We start from the raw sequence: 9,186 nt of genomic DNA on the forward strand, positions 1-9,186 counted from the left end.
CTTTTGAGGTCTAAAAGTAGTTTTAGAAAATGGTCAGTGTGTTTGAGCGCGAATAAATTATCACAAAACTGAAACTGAAACTTAATATCCCGAAACTTGCTTAAATTATTTTCACTGGGTCGGCAACACTCTTATTTGAAACATTTTTTCAGATTCATTCAATTGAGGGCATTTATGAGACTGGGTGTATCAGGAAAGACTTCATTCGATTCTCTCTAAACTTCGATTGTTCTATTCATGTTAGATGTTAATAAAGCCACGGCGCATTAAACAAAAAAATATAATGGGTGTTTTGTTTTAGGTGTCAGAGTTTGTTGGATAAGAAGTTTGTCAAAGGGCCCAGTTTAGGTGAGTGAGTTGTGGAAGGACAGGTTGACTTTTAGCCATGAACCTGTGGGTTCGCTAAACCCAAATAGTTAAACAAATCAACTACCTCTGAAGACTTAAAGCCAGTGGGTTGAGTGCTGGCGTAGAATGTTGTTTGAGTTGTTAGACTGGTATTTTGGTAACAAGGCCAAAAGCCCTTGGTGGTCAGACTAAAAGACACGTCCAGAACACTTCTCTTACACAGCCCAAAACATATATAAATACTAAAAAAAGCCATCTTTCCGGTTACACTGAATTTTTACTTATTGCAAAGTACTTTCATTAAGATAAATTAAATTATAATGTGCGTTAATAGCCTTTCAATACACTGTAGGCGTCCAGACACTAATCTCTCACTTCAGACAATCTATCTATCATCATACAGTCAGCTACAGAGGCTCCCAGAATCTACTGTCAGTAGGACTCGAACCCGTGATCTTTGAGAAATGATTTCAGTGCTCTAAAATTGAGAGCTAGTAATTTTCTTCTCTGTTACTATATAATTAACTTGCTTCTCTGTTAGGCAGACATCTTAATTAAGATTTCACTTTAACTCCTACATTACTTTAAAGAATGTAAATGAAAGAACGTTTAGTACAGAGGATCTAAGGCTAATCAGAACCTTTTATATTTTCTACTTATAAAGAAGTTTATTTTGCACATTTTACTGTAGTATTTAGAGGGAAACTTCCCTTTGAAATAGTCATCTTTTCGAAATTTAAATCACTAATTTTTATAGCGCAAAAAATAAGTCATGATGTTAACTAACTTTAAAAGCTACAGTGGAAATTAACCTGAGAAACGTCATTTATAGTGATATTTACATATTCGCATAGGTTTGAAACCCACTTACAGGTGATATATTAATAGTAATTATACAATAATAATATTATGCATACATTAAAAAAGTAATTTATAACTAAAGTTATGTACACGTTGATATAAGTAATTCGTACATTAAATAAAATAAAAAAGCAAATAAACGAAAAACATTCATTCGCAATATCCCTAGGGGCAGTCTAGTTATGGGAAGGGGATTGAGAATAATTGTTAAAATAGTAATTTTTAGAAAAAAATCGTTTACTGTAGGCACATGGAAATCATTTTATTGCAAGAATTCAGGACAATCTACACAATTAAGGGTTAATTTTCTATAGGAAGATAAGGTTTACTCTTTTCTTTTTAGAATAAAGGGTACCAAAATTTGGAGAGTCCAATACTTGGGGATTCACCCATCTATCCAACTTCCCCAAACTTCTTTAAATAAACTTATCAACGTCTAGTTTAAACTTCCTCTACTAAGGAAACTTCTAAATCATTTTTGAAAGAAATTTAACACGCATACTGTAAATTCATCTTTCAGGAACAGAAGATAGTAATCATTCACTCAAAGAAAGGAAGATGAGAATAGATTTTACATCAGCCCTTAGAAGGATTACCAAGATATAGGCATCTAATAACATTGCCCTGGAGAATAAAAGTGTCTTTTGTATGTGAGGTATGTGCGCGTATTTTAGTATCCTCAAGTTAATCAAAAACCAAAATGGTGACTACTACTGCCCACAAACACCAGGATAGATATTGATTTAAGTTATATTAATAAAAAAACACAATATTAGATCCAAGGATGTTCTAGAGGATCCTAGCACTAAGTAGGAGAGTATACGTTAAAACAAGACTGTGTGAGTTAACTCTGCAGACATTGATGCATGCCTCCCAGCAATAAGAATCCGTTTTCATCTTTTAGAGTACCCTCATTCTTTTCCCTTTATTTTGTTTGTCATTTCTCTTGGAAAAAATCCTGTTATAATAAAGAAAAAAGTAATTCATTTGTTTATTATCTCCAAAGATTCTATTAGTAATTGTTAACAGCAAAAACTTAGCCCTCAAAACCTTGGATTTTCATTAAGATAACCATGCCTTTTACCACCAAATTTATTATTTATCGTTCGCCAAACCCTACCAAAAAGAAAATGCTATCCAAAGTCACTCCTAAACAATTTTTTTTTTTTTTTTTTTGGCGCATCAACAGCTGAGGTCATTAGCGCCCGGAGCTTTTTCCAGTGCACTGCCGGCCTCCGGACAGTGTTCTCTCGTTACAGACAACACTGTCCATCACCGGACAGTGAGCTGTAAGAAGCTCCTAGGAAGAGAAAATCTAAGGGTCAGCTGCTGGATTCGAACCCGGGACCTCCGCGTGGGAGTCCAGTATGCTAACCTCATAGCTAATCCCTTCCCTTTCCTAAACTATTAAAGTCATTATAAATAAAAAATAAATAAATAAAAAAAATCTGAGGTTAACGCTATTTTGCTAAATGTTAATGCTATTCTTAATACATTGTAGTACTCAGACCCAGCACCATGGCTCCAAATTAGAGAAAAACGGTAAGCATTAACGACAATAACATTCTGATATTAGGCCCTCTTAAATGAATAATACGAGTAAGTATCCAATTAAACTTGATTAAGAATGGCTATTTAAGCTAAAGCCACTACGACTCAAAATTTCTATTATGTGGTTATCTTAAAAAATCTTAAGTGTTTGAGCACGAATGTAGACGTCTGTAAAGTGTACAATGTGTATGTGTAAGTGTGAATGAGTGTGTGTGTGTGTGTGGTGATGAGCTCGAGTCCTGCCTGTGGGTTCGCTAAACCCATGCAGTTGCACACATCAACTACCTCTGCAGGCCCTGTATTGTATGTATTCTGAATTGTATTGTCTTTAGTGTTGTATGAATGTTGAATGTGCCCAGCATTGAGTAATGATAGTGTTCCTACTTGCAGGTACGCCAAGATCCCTGCAGTATTCTACTTCCCATTACAGGACATATTAAAGGAATGATCTCCTTAAGTTTAACCGAGTTTAACCAAGAATTAAAAACATTTAAGTAAAAAACTGTTAACAGCAAGAAAACATTCTGAAATATAAGATAGAAAATTCTATCAATTTAGTTGAAATGAAAATTGTATAAACACTTGAATATAAAATCTAAATTTGCATATTTATCTATTTACGCGCTCCTAAAGCGCGTTTTGCGTGAAAAGGGGCGTATAGTACTCATGTACAATGCGGTTAGTTACGAGAACAGACTAAAATGTTATTTATATCCCTGGAGATTAGCGTGTACAGAAATGAATGCTGAATAGCGTTCTATCTGGCGGTACCCTATACATTCTCGCTGAATCGTGTTTTTTATTTTAAATAACAACTGAGAATTTCTTTAATTTAAAATAAATTTTTTGTTTTATAGTTATTGGTGTGGTTAAAAGCCTAAAAATGATGAATATTCTGTTAAATGGTGAAAACAAACAGTATCAGGTTGTCAGCAAATATAATGGTTGTCTTTAAGTGTCTTGGTTAAGTTTAGTCTCTTCGAACTTAGCTACACGAACTGGCTTCTGTATATTTTATTCTTGCAATAAATCTGCATTAAATAAACTTTGTCGTTTTTCACGAGAATTTACAAGTGTTGTAGTTGCTTCGTTTTGACGTGAAGATCAACTCATATTCTTAGTTAGGCTGTATGAGAATTCATTTCCTTTATTAGGAGACCTCAATAACTTTCAGTGTGCTACATTCCATTGCCATCTATCCGCCTAGAGTTCATCATGACAGGAAACATAGTGCACTGAAGAATTTCTACTATTAATGGTGAAGTTTTCTATGGGGTTTAGTAATGCGTACATGTTAGTGAGGAATGATTCCGTTGTCTTCACAACGTTAGAACATTCAAGTGAGTGGATAGAACCCAAAATGTGCATCTTATAGCCAAAAACTGAGAAATAACAGAGTTCGATATATCTGACTAACCTCGACCAGGTGGCAGGTGACACCGTCAGGTCAAGGGTGACAAAATTAGCAACTCCATTCGGTCCCAGGTCAAGTGGAAACATAGTATTTTAATGATATTACAAATAAATTGTTAAACAAGATTAAAAGGAAAATTCTTTACATATAACAATGTTTGAAACAGTTTTTTCGAGACTACTGATTTCAGTGTCGAAGAATGATTACGATTTATATATTATTAAAAATAACAATAGATTTGAAGTCCATATTATACACTGCTTGCATATTGAGGACATAATTTTATCTCATTTATGTAAATGATTTAGGATCTAATATGATTTTAGTCTAGTAACTATAATGTTAGTTTAGTTGTGTAGACAAACGCAAGTTCAAACATCACATACAGCATCAGGGTCCGTAGAAATGCAGTTCAACCAAATATAGAACCCAGACATTTCAACTGAAATCCTGCACCGAAACAATGGGTGGGGAGTATTGGTCCCGAGGCAGCAAGACTAACAAATAGGGGTGGAGTGCACTAACATATTACACCCACCTGTAATGTGATTTATATTTGCAACTGGACGCTCAAATATTCTCGGCTCTGGTATATGTTGGGTCCATAGATTGCCACCACAGATGGCTGAATAACTTTTTCCCACTCCTATTAACTTATTAGAATAAATAACTGGGCGATTTTCTGCTGCAAGTAGAAAACTTGGTTATAAACATTGAGTTTTAACGAGAAAGTTCTTCCATTGTATTTAATTTTCGTTGAAACAATAATTTCTGTACTATCAGCTGCTTTAAATTTTCTTTCCTATAAAATTAGAGCTGGGAGCTGTAAGAAACAGGATACTGATAAGAGCCATTTTTGAAAGGGTACCAAAATTTAGCAGGAAAGTACTGTTTCAAAGTTGGGACAAATTTAAATAATAAGGTGAAACAAATATCTTTCGTTTCATCTTTGACTTAGTTTAATGAACTATTTATATTAAAAATGTGGTTAGGTCCACAATGGTGGACAATATATTAGATTTTAGCACAAGTGTCCGTCCAAGTATAAGTTAATGTACAAATAGTGCTGATGTTACTCAGGCCACTTCATACTGATTACTTGACCTTCACTTTTAAGCATTAGAACTAACTCTCAACAGTGTTTAGTCAAGTTTTGATTATACGAGTTGTTTTAAAAAATAAGAATAAAATATATAAAATGATTGAAGTTAATTTTGGTATTTGATTGATATTAATTATTTTTAAAAAAGCTTTGCAGCTGCAGCTTCAGAATTTACAAATTTGCGGGTGCAGTGCTTTGTCAATTTTTACTGCTCAGGATTGGCTTAAAAAGTTAAGTGAAGAAGTAAAGGCAGTCAGGACCCTTGAATAAGCTGTTTTAAGTGAAGCTACGAAGCTGTTATTTGAACAAGCACTAGGAAACTAACGTTAGGAGCCCAAATAGTTACTCGCAGGCCATTGGAATGGAGCGTTTAAATGCAGTAGGATCAAACCTCTCAAATTGTAACCTTTATTGAGTTGAAGTATGTCAAACTTTGTCTAAAAATTTAAGTGATTTTTCGATTTATAAAGCGCATTATTATGCTAAGCCAATCACTTTGCTCTTTCTGTACTACACGCGAGAAAGTTTCTGAAAAAAAAGGTAATGCTTTGTGTGGTTTAACTTTGATGGAGCATTTCGGATTGGTTCTCTTTTTGGAGTTATCACATCTAAACTCTACTCCAACACAGTTGGAAGAGCTCCAAATTGTTCTAGCCGAAAAGTAACCCTTCTTCAGTTAAACATTATAACCGTTGTTTTGCAAAGTGACAACAAAAGATCGTTCTTATGCAATATCTCCTCAAAATTTATTGAGCTGAAGTTTGAAATTGTTGGGAATGTGTTTAAAGTTTCATTTTGTGCATAACGTTCACTAACTGTGAGCATTGTTAATATTCTACAAGTGAATATGATTGATTAAATAAAGTGTATTCATTCATTCACCCAAATTCATTTTGTGCATGAAGATAATATTTTCGCTGAGAGCTCAAAGTAAAGAATCAGCAAAAAAAAGGGCTCCCACTTTATTAGAATTAAAAATCAGTAATAAATTAAGTCATAAATATATAAAAAAAATCATTTTAATTATTCGAAAAATTTTTTAAGAAAATGTGTATTTTTGTTTAGTGCTACTATCTAGTGGCGATAAAGTGAGGTGGTAAAAGTATTCTGAAGTTTTGTCACGTACTCAAGAGTTGTCCAGCATTTATCTTTAGTGAGAAGGATGCTGTGTGAAGAGAGAGAGAGAACTGCAAGCTTTTTACCATCACTCGGATAGTTTGTCGAGTGTTTGCTACCTATCATTCCAGCGCTAGAACATTGCTTAAGTAGGGCTACTCAATCTTTCTTACTCTGGCTCTGGAAATATTTTATTAATAATGATGTTCTTCAAACTGTTTGTGCTCTTACTCTGGATTTAAATTGAACTAGCACATTTGTCGAAAGGGATCAGAAGTTACTGCGACCGCAGAAAAAAGAACATTTCTGGAAAAAATAGGAGTGCAGCATTCACCCAAACTTTCACCATAGAATTTAACGAATTTTCTTCTTCTAAGGCACCAAAAAATGTAAGTCAGAAATTAGATTTATATGAGGTATGTATTCGCAAACAAAATATACGATTTTAGGACGAGGTCCTAAATAGAAGCAAGCTCCCTTCCCTTAGGGGAAAGTATTAAGCGAGGCGTAACTTATTGAGCCTGCTGCTGAGCGAGGAGGAACCTTATTAGAAGGACGTCGTCGTTCCCTTCGTCAGCGAAGCACTTCCCTTTTCCTACAATAACTCATTACTTTAAGCTGAAAGCTGAAATCATTTGGAAATTAATATTGTAACTCTGGCTGCAGCAAGGAAGCAATGTAGTGATTCAGCAAAGATTGCCAAAATGGATCAACTGAGAACTTCACCAATTTAAATAGAAAATCTATTTATCTATAAAAAATATAATTTAGAATTAATTTTTAGATTAAAACTTTAAAATGTGATGAATATTTTTATAGGCACTATTTTAATTGGGCTTATTCAAAAAAACTTAAATATGGCTGGAATAACCTAGTTTTAACGATCCATCTCTCTTAAAGTGACATCACAAATCATAGATTGGACTCGTACTTTAAAAAATAAACCTATTTTCTCTCACTGCAATTAATTTCTCAAAATAAAAGTTAAGGGATTTATCAAAAATGTGTAATCCAACTTAGAGCAAAATCTATGGTGAAGGAAATTGATCTCTCCTCACAACTGAAGAAAAGAAATGAAGGGACAAGAATTTTTAATTTGCATACCAAATCTCGTTAAATCGTTAAAGCCAATTTCGAGAAAATCTAAAAAAAATAGAGAGAGAAAAAACATACTTTAAAGTAGCATCTTTTGGTTGGTGAATTATCGGGAGTTCTTAAACGAAATATACTGAGCTATCTGTGATGTTACTTTGCGTTGCGCAGTGGCAATATCGTAACCAATGAAGGTCTCCTGAGATGCGATTATTGCTAGTTGAAAAGTTTTACAAATACCCCGTCATGAAGTTTTGAAAAACCAACTAGGCGCCAAGGTAGCCGAGCGGTTAGAGGCGAGACCTGCAAAGCTAATATGTATTGTGGTACTGGGTTCGATTCCCGGTCTTAGGCCTTGGATCTTAAAAGAAATTTACAGTAGTTTGCTAGTCGCCTCCGTCCACGTCACCTAATTGGTAGTTGAACGTTAAGCCCCGCCTGAAAAAATAGGCGATTACTTTACTCTACTTACTTTACTGAGCTATCTGTGATTTTTCGTTTTAATGACCCAACCTGTACTATTTTTAAAAAATAATTTTTTAAGACTCAATTAGAACTCAAAACGGCGAAAACTTGATGTGAAAAATGTACGGCATTTGCCACTATCGTAAAAATTTTCTCTGACTAGAGAAATTCTTCTTAAAGACAGGAAAAAGTAAAAAAAAAGCTGAAGATAACAACAGAAAACAGGTGGTACTGGATTGTAAAACAGGTTAAGGGAACACGTATTTGGGAACGGCGGCATTATGCGTGACGGTTATGCGAAATGAACGGGTGGCTTTTCCACGTGTGTTAATGGCTTTTCAACTTACCATAATAATTAATCATTTAGCTCTAACAGCCCGGAATTATCCATTACACATACTTCGCTTTTAAGCCTCGAGTATTATTCAAAGAGAGCTTCACGACTTTGGTGATGTCAACTCTGGTAATTGCTATCTATTTGAATACAGTGGTAATTCCACAAATAGCTAATCTTTTTTTTTCCTCTGGTGTGTTTAATTTTGTGCAAACATGGCTAGTCACTGTCTCGATGCCCCGCAAAGGAGAAGGGGAAATAAAATTTGAGTTAGCATCAATGGGGTCAGTTAGAGGAGTGCTTTCATTATGCGGAAATGCATGATGCCGTGCCATCCTCTCTGTATATTGTTTCTTATATTAATTTATAGCAATATTTACACTTGTCGCCAAGAAGTATTAATTAAAATTAAGCAATAGTATCTTCTCTAAACACTTGAGTGTTTGGCACCGCACGTTGAATGTCTGCTTACTCAAGACCTAATCGGAAGACATCTTATCATCCATCATGACCTAGCGAAATGAAGTCCGTTGTTTGGAGGCAATTGAAAGAATTCAACTATATATTGAAGACATTATTACAGAGAGCAAAAGTTTTTATTGATATTATTTGGAGTAATTAAATGAAGCTGCAATATGGTAAAAGTAAAAAAAATTGTTCTAAATTTTAATTTGAAAAAGTTTATTTACAATTTAAAATTTTTTACACAAATATATTTAAAAGGAGGTTTCAGGCTGCATGCCTATATCCTCTCCACAACATATCAACATTTACATTGACTTTTTTTAAGTTAAAGCTTTTTAAAAATATTTGAAAACGTATATCCACAAGATTTTCAAAGGATAACGAAAAATCCTATGAATTTTAGAATCATCGTTGGACGATTAGACGACCAACTGTTGT

The 9,186-nt window shown here is 34.1% G+C and overlaps 1 pseudogene; it reads left to right on the plus strand.

Moving 5' to 3' along the window:
• The first annotated feature begins 7,643 nt into the window (after positions 1-7,643).
• On the plus strand, positions 7,644-7,764 carry LOC141448477 (U4 spliceosomal RNA; annotated as a pseudogene).
• The last annotated feature ends 1,422 nt before the right edge of the window (positions 7,765-9,186 follow it).

Source organism: Rhodnius prolixus, unplaced genomic scaffold, assembly GCF_049639745.1.
Source record: "Rhodnius prolixus isolate KJV_2025 unplaced genomic scaffold, Rpr scaffold_37, whole genome shotgun sequence".
Lineage (NCBI taxonomy): Eukaryota > Metazoa > Arthropoda > Insecta > Hemiptera > Reduviidae > Rhodnius > Rhodnius prolixus.